Source organism: Canis lupus, chromosome 1, assembly GCF_011100685.1.
Source record: "Canis lupus familiaris isolate Mischka breed German Shepherd chromosome 1, alternate assembly UU_Cfam_GSD_1.0, whole genome shotgun sequence".
In the NCBI taxonomy this organism is placed as follows: Eukaryota; Metazoa; Chordata; class Mammalia; order Carnivora; family Canidae; genus Canis; species Canis lupus.
In genome coordinates, this window is record NC_049222.1 from 123,329,492 (window position 1) to 123,346,373 (window position 16,882).

Below are 16,882 nucleotides of genomic sequence, written 5' to 3' on the forward strand. Positions count from 1 at the left end.
TTGATTTTAGCCATTCTGACAGATGTCAGGTGACATCTCATTGTGGTTGTGATTTGCACTTCCCTGATGGTGGGTGAGGATGACATCTTCGCATGTGTCTGTTATCTTCTTTGGAGAAATGTCTGTTCATGTCTTTTGCCCATTTTTCATTGGATTATTTGTTTTTTGGGTGTTGAGTTGTATTGGTTCTTTTTTTAAAAAAAAAATTGATTTATTTATTCATGAGAGACACAGGCAGAGGGAGAAGCAGGCTCCCTGCAGGGAGCCCGACGTGAACTCGATCCTGGGACCCCAGAGTCACGCCCTGGGCCGAAGGCGATGCTAAACCACTGAGCCACCCTGGGCTGCCCTGTATCAGTTCTTTTTTTTTTTTTTTAATTTTTATTTTTTTATTTATGATAGTCACAGAGAGAGAGAGAGGCGCAGAGACACAGGCAGAGGGAGAAGCAGGCTCCATGCACCGGGAGCCCGATGTGGGATTCGATCCCAGGTTTCCAGGATCGCGCCCTGGGCCAAAGGCAGGCGCCAAACCGCTGCGCCACCCAGGGATCCCTGTATCAGTTCTTTATATATTTTGGATACTAACTCCTTATCTGATGTGTCATTTACAAATATCTTCTCCCATTCCGTAGGTTGCCTTTTAGTTTTGTTGATTGTTCCCTTCTCTGTACAGAAGCTTTTTATTTTGATGCAGCCCTAATAGGTTAGTGTTGCTTTTGTTTTCCTTGCCTCAGGAGACATATCTTGAAAGAAGTTGCCATGACTGATGTCAAAGAAGTTACTACTTGTATTCTCTTCTAGGATTTTGATGGTTTTTAGTCTCACATTTAGATCTTTCATCTATTTTGAACTGATTTGTGTATATGGTGTAAGAAAGTGATAAAGTTTCATTCTTCTTCATGTTGCTGTCTGGTTTTCCCAACACCATTTGTTGAGGAGACTGTCTTTTTTTTCCATTAGATGTTCCTTCCTGCTTTATCAAAGACCATATAATTAGGAGTTTATTTTCTATTCTGTCCTATTGATCTAGGTCTCTGTTTTCATGCCAATATCATACTGTTTTGATTACTAGAGCTTTGGAATATGACTTTAAGTCCAGAATTGTGATGACTCCAGCTTTTCTTTCCTTTCCTTTCCTTTCCTTTCCTTTCCTTTCCTTTCCTTTCCTTTCCTTTCCTTTCCTTTTTTCTTTTCTTTTCTTTTCTTTTCTTTTCTTTTCTTTTCTTTTCTTTTCTTTTGTTTTTATTTATTTATTCATGAGAGACACATAGAGGCAGAGACACAGGCAGAGGGAGAAGCAGGCTCCCTGGGATTTTGACCTGAACCAAAGGCAGATGCTCAACCACTGAGCCACCCAGGTGCCCTGCTTTTCTTTTTCAAGATCATTTTTGCTATTCAGAGTCTTTTGTGATTCCATACACATTCTAAGGTTGTTTTTTCTATAGCTCTATGAAAAATTCTGTATGTATTTTGATAGGGATTGCATTAAATGTATAGATTGCTTTGGGTAGTATAGACATTTTAACAATATTTGTTCTTCTAGTCCATGAGAATAGAATGTCTTTCCATTTCTTTATGTCATCTACAATTTCTTTCATCAGTGTTTTACAGTTTACAGAGTACGTGCCTTCCACCTCTTTGGTTAGGTTTATTCCTAGGTATCTTATTATTTGGGGTGTATTTTAAATGGGATTGTTTTCTTAACTTTTCTTTCTGTTGATTCATTATTGGTGTATTGATATGCAACAGATTTATGTACATTGATTTTTATATCTTGTGACTTTAATGAATTCATTGATCTGTTCTAGCAGTTTTTTTGGTGGAGTCTTTCGGGTTTTATGTATATGTATCATGTTATTCCTTATCTCTGTGTTAAGGGTCCCAGTCATGTCTTCCAATCTTTCCTTGTGTCCAGTGAGTATATTTATGATCATTGCTTTAAATTCTCTATCAGGCATGTTGTTTCTATCTCTTTCACTTAGACCTCTGGCTGTCGTCTTGTGCTGTTCTTTTATTTGGGATAAATTTCTCTGCTTCCTCATTTGTCTCCTTCTCTGTGTCTGTTTCTCTGTGTTAAGAAAGTCAGTTGTGGAAAAAAAAAAAAGGAGAGTCAGCTGTGATGTTGGTAAGGATGTAGAGAAAGGTGAACACTCCTGCACTGTTGGTGAGACTGCAAACTGGTGCAGTCGCTCTGGGAAACATTATGGGTTTTTGTTTTTTGTTTTTTGTTTTTGTTTTTTTGTTTGTTTTTTCTGGGAAACATCATGAAGATTCCTCGAAAAGCTAAAGATGGAGCTACCCTAGGATCCAGCAATTGCACTACTGGGTATTTACCTAAAGACACAAAAATAGTAATTCAAAGTGATATAGATGCACCACGATGCTTATAGCAGCATTATCTATAATACCCAAATTATGGAGATGGCCCAGTGTGCATCAATTGATGAATGGGTAAACAAGAATATATATATAAGGATAATATAGACATAGATATAATGGAATATTACTCAGCCATAAGAAAGAATTAAATCTTACAATTTGTGATGAGGTAGATGGAGCTAGACAGTATTGTACTAAGTGAAATAAGGCAGTAAAAGACAAATACCATACTGGAATTTGTCTTTGGACAAATTTGGAATTTAAAAAACAAAACAAGTGATCACAGGGAAACCAAAGAGAGAGAGAGGCCAATAAGAAAGAGACTCTTGGGGATCCCTGGGTGGCTCAGCGGTTTGGCGCCTGCCTTTGGCCCAGGGCACAGTCCTGGAGTCCCGGGATCGAGTCCTGCGTTGGGCTCCCTGCATGGAGCCTGCTTCTCCCACTCTACCTGTGTCTCTGCCTCTCTCTCTCTCTCTCTCTCTCTATGTCTATCATGAATAAATAAATTAAATAAATAAAAATAAATAAATATAAAAATAAAAATAATTTTTAAAAAAAGAAAGAGACTCTCAACTATAGAGAAGAAACATGGTTACCAGAGGGCAGGCAGGTGAGGTATGGGTTAAATAGATGATGGTAATTAAGGTACTTGCTTTTTTATGATGATGAACATTGGGTATTGTATGTAAATGTTGAATCACTAAATTGTATACCTGAAATTAATAATAGTTTAACATGTTAATTAACTGGAATTTAGATAAAAACTTAAAACAAAAGGTCAGCTCTGTCTTCTGCTCTTCAATGTAGTGATTTTATGAAGAAGAGGTCTTGGAGTGCCTCGCAGCACAGTGTCTTCTGTTTACCAGGATCTGGCCCTTCAGGACATATCCTAGGTTCCTAGGTTGTTGCTTACATCCTGCTATTTTGTCTGAGTCAATTTTCCTTTCGATTAAGTCAACAGTATGCCTGTCGTAGGCTGTGCTTTCTCTCTATGGTGTTAGTGGGACCCAGCCAGGCCAGCTTTGGGTAGGGCTTCCCCACTGGGGAACTGGGCAGCAGAGCGGCTATGTTAGCAGAATATGTGCTGGGCCACTAGTCCTATGCTAGATCCCTGAAGCCCTGTGGAAGCTGGGCCTGTGCACCTGGATGGCTAGGGGCACAATGCTGGGCACGGAGTGTGACAGTGGCTGATGGCATGGGTGTGGAGTGGCCGTTGGGCTCCAGCTGTGGTAGCTGTTTACCTAGTGGTAGACACAGAGTGCAACACGGCCTGGGGCACCCACCTGAGTGCAGCAGGGTGGATGTGTGCAGGATGGGGTGGCAGCTATGCACAGGTGCTTGGGCAGGGTACCCTCAGGACTTGAATAAAATTTGACCTGAGCTTAAGTCCGAGGCCAGCAGGGTTGGAGTGAGTGAGTCCTCAGGAGAACCTGTGAGCAAGGTGCACTGCTAGCAGGTTAGGTAGCAAGTGTCTGTACAGCCCCACCTCCTGCAGGTGTCCTGTGTTTATCCTGGGAGTGGGAAGGAAAATGGCACATGCTGGTTCTCCAAGAAGTCCCCTAACAGGCTCAGAAGTCAGTGGGAACAGATCTGTCTCCTGTTGGCCGCCGGCATCCTATAAACTGCCGGTTTTATGCTTCCTTTCCTCCAGGCTGCTCTCTCTTTAAGGGAGGCAACCCAGCCCTCACAGGCCTTTTGGCTTCCCAGGGCTGAGTCAGCGACTGTTAAAGCTCCGCTTCCAAGTTCCACTGGTTATAGAAGCTCACAGACTCCAGCCCCTCTGGGGTTTTTTAATATGTAAATTTATTTTTTATTGGTGTTCAATTTGCCAACATATAGAATAACACCCAGTGCTCATCTCGTCAAGTGCTCCCCCCAGTGCCTGTCACCCAGTCACCCCCACTCCCCTCCCATCTCCCCTTCCACCACCCCTAGTTCATTTCCCAGAGTTAGGAATCGCTCATGTTCTGTCTCCCTTTCTGATATTTTTTTTAAAGCCGAATGTGATGGAGATTAGTCTCCCCCGCGGGAGCTTCCTGCTGGGGGTGCCTGATGCTGGGGCTCTCCATGCGCCTCGCACCTTGCTCCTCCCGCAGCCTCCCTCGGCCTCCCTCAGCCTCCCTCGGCCTCTGACCTTCCTAACCTCTCAGATGCGGCTTCTTCTCCTCTGTAGTTGGTTGCAGAGTTAGTTCTGCTAGTCTTTGGCCAGCTGTCTGATTTATTGACTTGGATGTGGCTGAAACCCAGATGAAAATGCAGGATGAAGTGAACTCAGCTTCCTCCTACTCCACCGTCTTCCCAGCTCTTCTCCCCTGTTCCTGTTAATCGATCAAATAAATGCTGCTATTTGTCCCCGTGACATCTGGTCGTTCTCTCTATGCCTGTCCTACCCGCGCTGGTTGTTCCCATGGCCCAGCCCATGTCTGGGCTCCCTTCTGCTGCCTGGGCCTTCCCCCTCCTTATGGAACAGGCCCTGCACACTCCCGTGGGAATGAACACATCAGCTGCTGCCTTCCCCACCTCCCTCGCAGCTGGGGCACAGCCAGCCTGCCAGCAGACGCTCCTACACCCACGAGGGGACCTGGGGCACCCTCTCTGTGGACACTTAGGCAGTTTCAGCAAGAATGGTTCTTAGGGAAGCAACAGTAGCAGTGATGGTGGTGGTGTCCAGTGTCTGTCCAGGGTCAGTGGGTGGGGCAAGCCATTCTGCGGTGTGATTTGGGCAATGTTTAATTTGCCTCCAATCTTAATTCTCCAAATCCTGAACAGTTCAGTGAATTTCCCAACACTCTCCTATATAATTGTTTTTCCGTTTAAATTAGCCCGATGGGTTTCTGTTGCTTGCAACAATGGCACAGCCAACAACATACGGCCGATATACCTACTTGTGATATTTACTCTTTCACGGTATTGGAATTAATGTAGTTATAAATTCTGCACTTTTTTGGTATGTCTTTTATTAGAGTTAGATTTGCCAACACATAGCATAACACCCAGTGCTCATCCCGTCAAGTGCCCCCCTCAGTGCCCATCACCCAGTCACCCCCACCCCCTGCCCACCTCCCTTCCTACCACCCCTTGTTCGTTTCCCAGAGTTAGGAGTCTCTCATGATCTGTCTCCCTCTCTGATATTTATTTAATATTATACCATGTGTATTTTTCAGTTTAGCATAATATTTTATCTTTCTATGATGATGCTATTAGTATACATAATAATATTATAATACATGTTAATTATGTATAACATTATATATAGCTACTACTAGTGCTGCTGCTACTACTAATAATAATTTTAATTCTTCTCCTTCCCTCTGATCGGCAGTGTTACCAGCCTAGTAGGAGTGCTGATTTGCATCTCATCCATTTATGGGGGATCAGGCTTTCCTTTATGACAGATGACTTGCAACAAACACAATGTTGAGTGTAGGGGACAGAGAGAAGGTCATGATGCTAGAGCTAAAAGAGCTTTAGAGAAACTCTAGTCCAAGTTCTTCACTGCTGGTTGAGGAATTTAAGGCTAGCAGAGGGAATTCATTTGATGGGGTAACTCAGAGAACCAGTGTTGGAGGTAGGACCAAACCCAAACCTGCCCGCTCCATGCCAGAGCAGAGCTTTTTTTTCATTAGGGCTGTGTGTTTCCTACAGAACAATGTTAAACTTAGTGCTCTTATCAGGAGCACTCAGGACACTGGGGTCGGGATTGGATGGTATGAGGTAGGCAATATTGGCGCTCAGATTATTATCCAAGACTCTAAGAATAAGGTTTAATCCTTCTTTCTATAAATATTATCCAGGGACCATCACAGCACCGACCACATACCAGGCAACTGATTAATCCATGTTGAGTGAATGAAAGAAGGACAATACTAGGCTACTCAAACCTTGTGGTAATTCTATTTTTTTAAGTATTTATTTATTTATTTATTTATTTATATTTATTTGAGAGACAGAGTGTGTGCATTCATGGGCAGAGGGACAGAAGGGGAGGGAGAAGCAGATTCCTCACTGAGTGGAGAGCCTGATGTGGGCTGGATCCCAGGATCCCGAGATCATGACCTGAACTGAAGGCAGACGCTTAACCGACTGAGCCACCCAGGTGCCCCTACACCTTGTGTTAATTTAAAGATGACTGATATCACATATTGCAATGCATAGTAGTGAGATGTATTAGTAGTAAATAACATGATTAACTTAAAAGCATTAATTTGATTCTCCCGCTAGTATAGTCTTCAGTCAATAGGGTGAGTTCTCTTTGAAGCTCTGTCCATGTTGCAGAGTACCTGGAATGAAAGGTGTTAGCTTAGCCACTCTCTAGTTTTTCAATTCTCTTTTTAAATATAGAGAATCCGTCTATTATGTATATAATGGCTGTGGCATGGGGCTCCAGAAAATACTCCCTTTCAGAAAGCAGGTAGTTGCCATTTCTGTATTTATGTAGCACTGTTTATGTGGTAGGGTTTATGTTAAGGAATTCAGTAGGCAAAATAGACATAGTCTCTGCCTTCATGGAATTTATAGTCTCATGGGGGAGAAAGGAATTAAACAAATCAGATCCTTACCACAAATTATAACTATACATGTTTTGAGAGCTAAAAAAGAAAAAGAAGGGATGCAATGAGAAAGTAGCAAAAGATGCCTATTTTGAGGGGGGGATCAGGGAAGAATTCTTTGAGGATGTTGCTTTCAGAAAGTTGTCTCTGAAATTCAAACCAGAATAAATGAAAGTTTTTGATCATTTTAATTGCACAATTGAGAAATCATCTCAAGGACGTCTTGCATGCAGTCAACACTCAGTACGTATCAGTGATCACTATTGTAAGTACTTCCACATCCATTACCTCACGGTCTTGTCACAATGATACAGACCCATGAGTAGGCTTGTTGAGTATCGTTATTACCATTGTGCAACTGAAGATTCATCTGAGGCTCAAGTGGTTAAGTGAAATGGGTCATTTCACTAGTCAAAGACACGTCTGAGATTGAAACCTAATTTTCCTTACTGACTGCTACATCAGGGCTCTTTTCTCCAAAGCTATTTTGGAATGGAGTCTGCAGCGGTTGGGTTCTATGCATCATCTTTGTGAGCATGCAAATTGCTTTGGGGAGCCTCTCTCACAATTCTGAAAAGCCGTCAAGCCCTTGTACTGAGCTCTGGGGTGCTCCACGTGCACCATGTTAAATTCAAGGACGGTGTGAGCCTTTTGGGAAGCATATGGAGTTGGGCACAAAATGCCTCTTCCCTTTCCCTTCTGACGCTGTCATTTCTTAAAGATTATCATAAAACTAATGACAGGATAAGGCAAGAAATCACATTACACTTTATAATGGGCTAATTAGGTAAATATGTTAAAAACTGTTCCCCATAGTGCCATTTCATGGCTGCACTGTTGGTAATCAGCACTTGTCTTCAAAGTGTCAGAATTTTAAAAGCAAATCTGCCACTTTGCTGGGTTATGTCACATTAATGAAATGAGTTAAGTGGAGTACTGGGAGTGCTCTGCCTCTTTGATCACTCAAGTCCTTTGAAGGAATATTTTGAGGCTAGTACTTTGGTCCTGGCTTATTCTTTGAGCATTTGAGTAAACATAAAATCTTTTTAAGAGATCCCTCCAGGAATGCCTGGGTGGCTCAGTTGGTTAAGTGTCTGACTCTTGGTTTCGGCAAGAAACCAACCACATTAGATTGTGATCTCATGGGTTGTGGGATCGAACCCCTCCAGGCCTCCCCACCCATCAAGCCCCTTGTGGAACCACACGTGGAGCCCCGTGTGGAGCTCTGCACTCAGTGGGGAGTCTTCTTGAAGACTCTCTCCCTCTGCTCCCCTCATTTATGCACTCTCTCAAATAAATCAATCAATCTTTAAAATGAATGAGTATAAATATTTGGGGAAAAAAAAAGCTCCTTCCAGCCCCAGATATAGAGTTTCTGTGCCTAGAAGAGATGTTTATATGCCTGTGTTGGGGAGTTGTGGTTCAGGTGAGATTTTGGAGGTCAAGATGGGCTTTGCTGGCTCTGAATCATCCATATACACCAGGTACATCCATCCATGTACATCATGTTCCTAGACAGATAATGGGCATAATAAGATTAGAAACTAGCGGACCTATTTCCCAGAAAGGGAGCAAAATCTATGACACCGTTTGTCTTCAATATGCTTTAGGTTGCAAACATAAATAGCAAGGATAGTAGATTGTGGGTGACTGGACCATACAAAGGCAAGAGTGGCAATGAGGGAGCACTTAGAACACATCCTAGGCTCAGGATACTTGATGAGCACTCTCAGGCCCACTGTCAGCTCATCCTCATGATCTGCTAGAGTTCCTACTTTGCAAACAACAGAGGGTCACTAATTTGAGCAAAAAGGAACTTAATAGGAAGTATGATGAAGGTTTGGGAATAAGTAGGACTGGAGGAGTTAGAGATGCCCAAAGGGTGAAAGTTGTAGTCTTTGTCATTGGCCAGCAACAACTGAGCCACTGCTACCACTGCAATGGACAACTTGAGTCATTCTGGATTCTAAATATCCCAAATTCTGGGGCACCTGGGTCGCTCCGTGGTTGAGTGTCTGCCTTTGGCTCAGGGCATTATCCCGGGGTATCGAGTCCTGGGATCGAGTCCTGAGTTGGGCTCCCACTGCCTGTGTCTCTGCCTCCCTCTCATGAATGAATAAAAATACAATCTTAAAAAAAATTTAAATAAAATAAAATGATTAGCTCTTACATAACTTTTGCCTAAAGAAGAATTTATTATTTTGTCATAAATGAGATATTGAGCATTCATGGGTGACAGTAATTAATAATCACATATTTTGTAGGGTCAGAGTTTAAAAGATTCCCATGAGCTCTTTTGCTCCTCAAACACTCTTGCAGAATTCAAGGCAGGGAAGAGATTTGAATCTTTAGGCCTGTTCTGGAACTAAGAATACATTTCAAAAAACTTTTCAATTTATTTATTTATTTTTTAAACTTTTCAATTTAAATACAACTGTGGCTCAGGTGTTTAAGTAGCCTGCCCTCTAAACTCACACAACTAGTGCAAAGTAAGACTGGAATTTGAACCCCAGGCTTCTAGCTTCTCATTCAGTGCTCAACCCTAATGTCCTCTTGGTCACTGCAGGCGAATTGCTGCCTGGTTAGGTTCTCTTCGTCCCCATCCTAATGGCACTGGGAAGCCAAATATCACACGATGGGTCCAGGAGAGGGTCAGAGGAGGCTTAAGTATGGAAACAACAGGTCAGGGAGCAGGTGCTTGATAGTAGGAGGAGGCCTCGGGGACGCAGTCAGGGTCTGCTGGGCAGGGCCTTTCTTGACCTCAACCTGTTTACTGGGCCTGATAACTCCTGCTCTAAACGCTTACGAGGTAATTAGTATAAAGTTAAAACTGGATAATAGTAGGAAAGCCCTTTACCAAAGCTCATGCCTATACATAAGGCATGATTGTTACAAGGGGCACTGGGTGGGAGGAAAAATATTTCCATTCCTGGAAATATAATTCAAAATACTATCCTGGGAATGGTGGCTGAGAAAGGACGTCGTGTGGACAATATCTCCGTGTACTGCTTTGTCCAACACGTAGCTGGCGACCTCGGCCCGCGTCTTGACGGTATGTTTCGAGGAGGCAGGGGCTTTGCCATGTGCACATACCCAGCAGGCTCACGTTATCAGGCTAGGCCGCTGGAACACATCCTAAAGGGAATTTATTTAAAGTGGGATGAACATTGCACTCTAAATGCAACCAAAATATTTGTTTGAAACTTTATCTTACGAAATAAATATTGAAAGCAAATTTGTCTTATACAATCTTTGTTGGTTACAGTCACGCACAAAAGAACAAATCCATTTTTCTGAATATCTAACTAATAACTAACTACAGAAAACATCTTAAGGAGATCAAGCTCTGCCAAAAAAGTTTTAAGAGTTATCAATTTCCCTGAGAGCTTCTGAAGACGTCTTTCTCTTTGGTCAAATCATCATTTTGTGGTCTTGTCTTCCGCAGTATCTGCCCTAACTGTGCCTTATCCTCATTCGTCATTGATTTAAGTGGAATTCAAAGCAGTCTCCTTTGTTACTTTCATTGACTTTGTCAGTCTTGCAGAAGATGCAGGATTTCCCAATTGCATTTGGCAATTGATCGGCATTGCATTTGCATCGTATTGGCAGGCACCCGCCACACTGGATCATCCGGGATCTTCTGAAAGATACTCCTGGCTACTGTGACTGGTCTGGAGTATGAGCTTCTTAGTGGGTCAGGAGGTTCTTGTCAGACCAGTTTTTAAAAGTGATCAGGTTATTAAAGAATTCACCATTTGTTTCCGTTTGGAATCTTGTAACCAACTGCATAGACTCCGACAACAAACAGTCAGGAGAGCATATGCTCCTGCACTCTGTCCAGGCTGGGCCAGATGGGGAAGGTGGTGCCAGCATGTCATTAAGAGTGATATTAGGATCAATGCACTCCTGAGTGCTAATTAAAATAATCTATTTTCTCCTGTGACCTTGGGCAAACCATTTCCTCCTCTGGATTTATGTGTAATATATTCGAATTTCAGTACAGCTCTACCCATCTCTGGACAAACACTGGTTCTCAGCTCTCCGGCCTCCTCCCTGCGGGCTTCCAGCTCTGGCCTAGGCCACAGTGCAACCACAGTGCACGTGGTTTAGGAGACTGTGATTTTTGATATATCAGGGGACGTGGAAGAAAATATGAGAAGCTGTGGGACGAGCACCTGGATGTTTGTTTAGGCAAAGCACCAAGGGGAGCTTCATACACATTTTGTCTGGTGTGGTCTGAACAGATTACAGTCAGACCAGAGAACTAGATCCAGAGGGTCAATAGGATTCCACGGAGTAGATGTTGGACATTTTTTTTTTATCGTGGTAAAAAATTCATAACAAAATTTGCCATTTTAATTATTTTTCCACTTTTAAGTGTACAGTTCCATGGCATTAGGCACGCTGACACTGTGCAGCCATCGCCACCGCCCTTCTCTAGAACTTTCTCTTCACCCCAAACTGAAACTCTATATTGTTTAAACAACAAATCCTCATTTCCCCTCCCCGGCTCCTGGTAACCACTCTCCTGCTTTCCGTCTTTATGAACTTGATTACGCTACTTACGTTATAGAAGTGAGATCAGGCAGTATCTGTCCTTCAGTGTGACAGCATTTCACTGAGCATAATGTCTTCAGAGGTCATCCAGGTTGTGACATGTGTCAAAATGTCATTCCTTTTTAAGGCTGAAAACTATTCCATTGCATGCTCATATCACAATTTTGCTTATCCATCCATTCAGCGGACACTTGGTCTGTTTCTATCTTTTGGCTTTTGTGAATAATGCTGCTATAAACACGAACTAGGGGTGGTGGAAGGGGAGGAGGGCAGAGGGTGGGAGTGACTGGGTGACGGGCACTGAGGGGGGCACTTGACGGGATGAGCACTGGGTGTTATTCTGTATGTTGGCAAATTGAACACCAATAAAAAATAGATTTATTATTTTAAAAAAACGTGTGTGCAACTACAGGCTTCAGTCTGCTTTCAGTTCTTTTGAGTTAGCTTTGGTTTTGTCAAGCTTAAACCCTAAAATATGTTTGCTTTCTCTCATTTGAAAATATCTTTGAAAAACTGGGTATAGGGGAATCCCTGGGTGGCTCAGTGGTTTAGCGCCTGCCTTTGGCCCAGGGCGCGATCCTGGAGACCCAGGATCAAGTCCCACGTTGGGATCCTTGCATGGAGCCTGCTTCTCCTTCTGCCTGTGTCTCTGCCTCTCCCTCCCTCTCTCTCTCTCTCTCTCTATGTCTATCATAAATAAATAAATAAATAAATAAATAAATAAATAAATAAACAAACAAACAAACAAATAAATAAATCTTTAAAAAAAACTGGGTATAGAGTGATATTAATCTGTATGCTGGCAAATTGAACACCAATAAAAAATAAATTTATTATTAAAAAAAATCTTCCTTGAGAGTTAAAGCTCATGAAAGAAAAGACTCGAGGGTTCATGTGAACTTCCTCCATATGTCTTGGGGAAGAAGAAATTAACTTAGAAGTGTTCTCCAGAAGGAAGGGGAACGAGACCTTTCAGGAGCCAGTTTTCAGAGGAGCTTGCTAGGGGTTAGCGTTATCCTACAAGGGCCTGGACAGGCGAGGTAGTGAGTAAACTGTCAGAGCCTGCATGTGGCGTGTGGAAGCTCCATGGTGCTCCCATGACTAGGTGTCTCCAGATATTATCACCCTTCTCCCCAATCCTTTCTCCTTTTTCTGAAATACTTCCTACTCATGATTGTTCATCTTGTACTTGATTTCATATTCTGCTGTGTAGAGCCCTAATCACCTAATGTATGTAAATCTTTGACTTCCAATGTTGGCAAGACTTCCATGCATACGTTTCTTCAAACTCTGTGAGCCCAGTCAATTTATTGAAATGTCATGTGGATGAGAAATTGGAAATGTTATATGAGGGAGAGGGAGAGAGAGATTCTATCCTAATGCTCTTTGAATGGAACAGGAATAGTCTTGTTTCCCTATTTCCTTTCTTTCTTCTTCTTCCAGGTACTTCTGATCTTTTACTATCTTCCATTCTTCTTTCCTCAAGGAAGAAGAACAGATAATTATTCACCTTTGATATCAGGGAATCATTATTAGTCCAAGAAGCTGCCCTCCAATCCTTCAGGGAGTGCTTGTGTTAGGGGAGATTGTGCATATAAAGCTTTCTAAATGATGTGGCTAGAACTCCCCCATGTCTCCCGTTAGCAAGGAGAGGGCTTGTTTTTGGAGAGCTGCCAGTGAAGCATTTCAAAGATAATTGGCAAATGATGTCTTAGAGACAATGCAAAAAAATTCACTGAATTTTCCTAGCCTGCAATTGGAAGCAGTCCCCTCTCTGCGAGGCAGCCCAATGGCTTATAATAATCACCTATGGAAAATTGTATTTTCAAGCCCCAATTAATTTCCTACCCACTGGAGATTACGAAAGGACTGTCAGCCAGGAAATAAAAATAACTTGATGGAGTGTCTTTTTTTTTTTCCAACAGAAAAATCATGTTGTTTCTTTTGCTGTTTTCAAAACAAAACAAAACCCTGGATATGGGCCCAGATTATGGGCAGGACTGGAGCAGTGGCATAATAATAAGGAGAGAGTGGTCTGCTCATTTATACATTTGATCTATTGACTGATCTGGAGCATAATTAAAGGCTCCCTTCAGGTTGTCTGCTGGAGCATCGCTGCGGCAGGAGATGCATGGCTCTGGTCAGCGGCTGCCAAAATGCTCACCTGCCTCAGGGCCAAGTCTGAGGAGTGGGCATCTCCTGGAGGCAGGTGTTGGCTGCTGGTCCCCATTCTCTGGCTTTTCTCATGAGTTTTATTCTGGTCTCTCTATGCACAGTCTTTGAGACGTCCTCATGGTCTCCTAATTTCAGCTCCTTCACAGGCCGACCCCGAGACAACCGTTTGAGTGCAGGTAGCTTCCAAGGAAGAACAACGAGGGAATGAGAGAGCAAGACCAGCAAGAAAAGAAAGACGAAGAGCTACGTCGTGCTCGGGTTACCATTGTGGGCAGCTGGGGCTCACCTCGTTGGGAACTCTGATGACTTTTTGGAATATCCCGCAGAATGTTTCCCCGGGGGGCTGGGGAAGCCCGAGTACCTGTTTATCATTCCTCATGGGTCAACTGGCTGGCGCTTCTGGCTCCCCTTGCATCCAGGGACCAGAGAACATTCTCAGGCAGAGACCCAGAGAGCCACCAACATGAACCGGAACTGTCGGTGAACACCTCCCTGGATAGGTTGAGAGGATGCAAGTGTGGCAACGACAGTTACGGCGCCTTCTCCAGCTTCTCGTCTCCCAATTATCCCGCAAACACAGGCCCAAACAGAGCTCCCCGGTCCCTTCCTACATTGTCGTTTTCCTCTCTCTGGGACATGTCACTACCTTGTGTAGCTTCTGCAGTTGCTCATCTGTAAAATGGGGTGATGACAGCTTCCTGTTGGAGACACATCTTGATTTGTCTGTCCAGCTCTTTATCTTTTCTGGGAAATAACCCATCTCCCCTCCATAGTTGGGGAGATGTTGCTCTATCTTCCTTCCAGCCACATGATTTCCCCGCGTGTCCCTACCCCCTGGCTGCAGGGGATTGGTTCATCACAAGCTGGGCCAACTGAATCATTTCCCTAAAAATTCATACTTGGGGCTGAGAAAGTGCTGGCCCACATCAAGCTTGGGAGTTGTTAGCGGTCGTATTCCGTTAGATGAACTAGGCCCAGGGTGAGCTGCTCTACTGCTGTGAGGCACAGGAGAGGAGGACAGATAGGAGGTGGAGGAACAGCCTGGAGGAGGTGAAAGTGTGCTTCCAGTTCTTCCCAGAGGTCATGCAGCATCCTTGCCCATGGTGTCTACTAGAAAGCTCTCTTTCCTCATCAACATTCTACGTTACACTAACTGTAGTGAATGGGAGGAACAGGGATCCCACTTGAAATAAATGTACTCAGTGTTTACGGAACCCTTATAATAGCCCTACGAAATGGAAGTGCTTAGCACAATGCTTGGCATACGACCAGCCCTCAACACACGGCAGGTATTCTTATTTTTAATAATGACTCCTGTATCTCCAGGCCTACCTGAGCTCACCTTGACTTTTGGTAGTTTCCTGATAAATGTCTCCAATCCCCCAAACTCAATACAACTGCTTTTCCCATGTGCAATACCACACTCATTTTATATAAATGATCACCACATACCCAGCCTGAGAATGTCCTGCACTCTTTCTTATGCCCCACAGCCAATCAATTGACACATTTAGTGGATTTGCTTCCATAGATATTTCTCAAGTCCATTCATTTCTTTGCACTCATGTAACTACCACTCTGGTCCCTCCCTTATCATTTCTCATCTGAATTACAGCAACCATGTCTAATAAATCTCCCAACCACCAATTTTTCCCCTTTCAATATGATGTTTTTTTCAGGCTTTCTGTTAAGGCAGTGGAGTCCTGTGTTCACATCAAATCTTACAAGAAACTCCAATGTATAAAGCACACAAAATTGAAGCTACTCTGGTTAAAAAGAGGAGAATGGAGGATACTTGAGCCCTTTCTACCCAACCTGCCCCCCATACCTTGGCCCTTGTCCATCTCAGAAGATGACATGGGCAAAGAGAGAAGGAGGAAGAGCATTCAGTCCCAAAGATATCAGGGAGAAGAACATTCCAGACAGAAATAACACTCAGTGCATAGACCCTAAGGAGCTGAGCAAGTTTGAGGAGCAGCTGGGAGGTCAGTGCAGATGGAGCAGCAGTCGGGGAAGGACACGGCCCGGGCATGCAGGATCTTCTTGGACATTGGGAGAACTTCGGCTTTTACACTGAGTGAGATGGGAGCCACTGAAGGACTCTGAGCGCAGCTGTTAATTGTTCGCACTTGTACCCTAAAAGGATCAGGAGGACAAAATAAATAAACAAACCAACAAAAAGCAGAAACAGTCCCACAAATACAGAGAACAAACTTCTTGTTGCCGGGGGTGGGGTGGGGGAAGAGGAGGATGGAGGAAGGGGACTGGGAAATACAGACTTCCCATTACAAAATGAATATGTCATGGGAATAAAAAGCACAACATGGGGAATATAGTCAATGGTATTGTAATGACGTCTGGGGACAGATGGTAGCTACACTTGTGAGCAGAGCGTAACATATACATTTGTTGAGTCACTATGTTGTGCATGTAAAACTAATGTAACATGTGTCCGCTATACTTCAACTTAAAAAATGAAAAGAAAAAGTAAAAAGAGAGGATCACTTGGGTCATCAGGTGGAGAACAGACTGTAGGGAGGTGAGTATGGCAGCAGAGAGATGTGTGAGGAGGACCAACCCAGTGGCAGGGGAGATGGGGCTCCAGATTCTGTGTGTATTTTGGAAGTGGAACCAACAGTATTTGGTAAGGAATTGTTATGTGGAGTGTAAAGGAAAAAGAGGTATTAAGAAAAATGGCACTTTTTTTTTTTTTTTTTTTGCCTGAATGAGGCAAAAAAAAAAAAGGATGAGTTCCCTTTAGTGTGGACAGAGAAGGCTGCAGGTAGAGTGGGCATTAGGGGCCACAGTAGTGACTTTATCACAGGTGAATTTTGCATAATACTCTAGTGACAATACCTCAGACTTCTTTTGCATGAAAGTATGATACCCAAATATCTGGTTTCAAATATCAAATCTATTAAGAGAAATATTCGCCTTTCAGAAAAATTTAGACTCAAGATTGATTTAAGTAGTGAAACAGTAAACCCTCATAGCATATCTAAAATGTGACTCAATTTGACATAGATTTTTAGAAACACAGTTATTACATAAAGGTCAGTCAAAGTAAGTAAAGATGAGGCTGAGCAGCGTTTGGCGAGAGTGGCGGCCTCACTGCTTCATTACACACTGACCTTGGCAGGTAGCCTCAGGATGTCCTCCTATTCCAGAATGTTCCGCTTTTATCCTCAATAAAATGATGAGCACACACCACAGGTAATGCC

General features: G+C 43.2%; 1 long non-coding RNA gene across 4 annotated transcripts in view; it reads right to left on the bottom strand.

The window, feature by feature from the left end:
• Positions 1 to 9,121: 9,121 nt before the first annotated feature.
• LOC111098499 overlaps positions 9,122 to 16,882 on the bottom strand; it is a 37,584-nt gene continuing 29,823 nt past the window's right edge. For 2 of the 4 annotated variants that reach the window (XR_005354837.1, XR_005354834.1), the window contains 2 exons: positions 13,651 to 15,797; positions 12,277 to 12,961 (listed from right to left, as the gene is read on the bottom strand). This is a non-coding gene — a long non-coding RNA (uncharacterized LOC111098499). Of the gene's footprint in view, positions 10,065 to 12,276; positions 12,962 to 13,650; positions 15,798 to 16,882 lie in introns of those variants that run through there. The other 2 variants (XR_005354835.1, XR_005354836.1) reach the window with 2 other exon arrangements.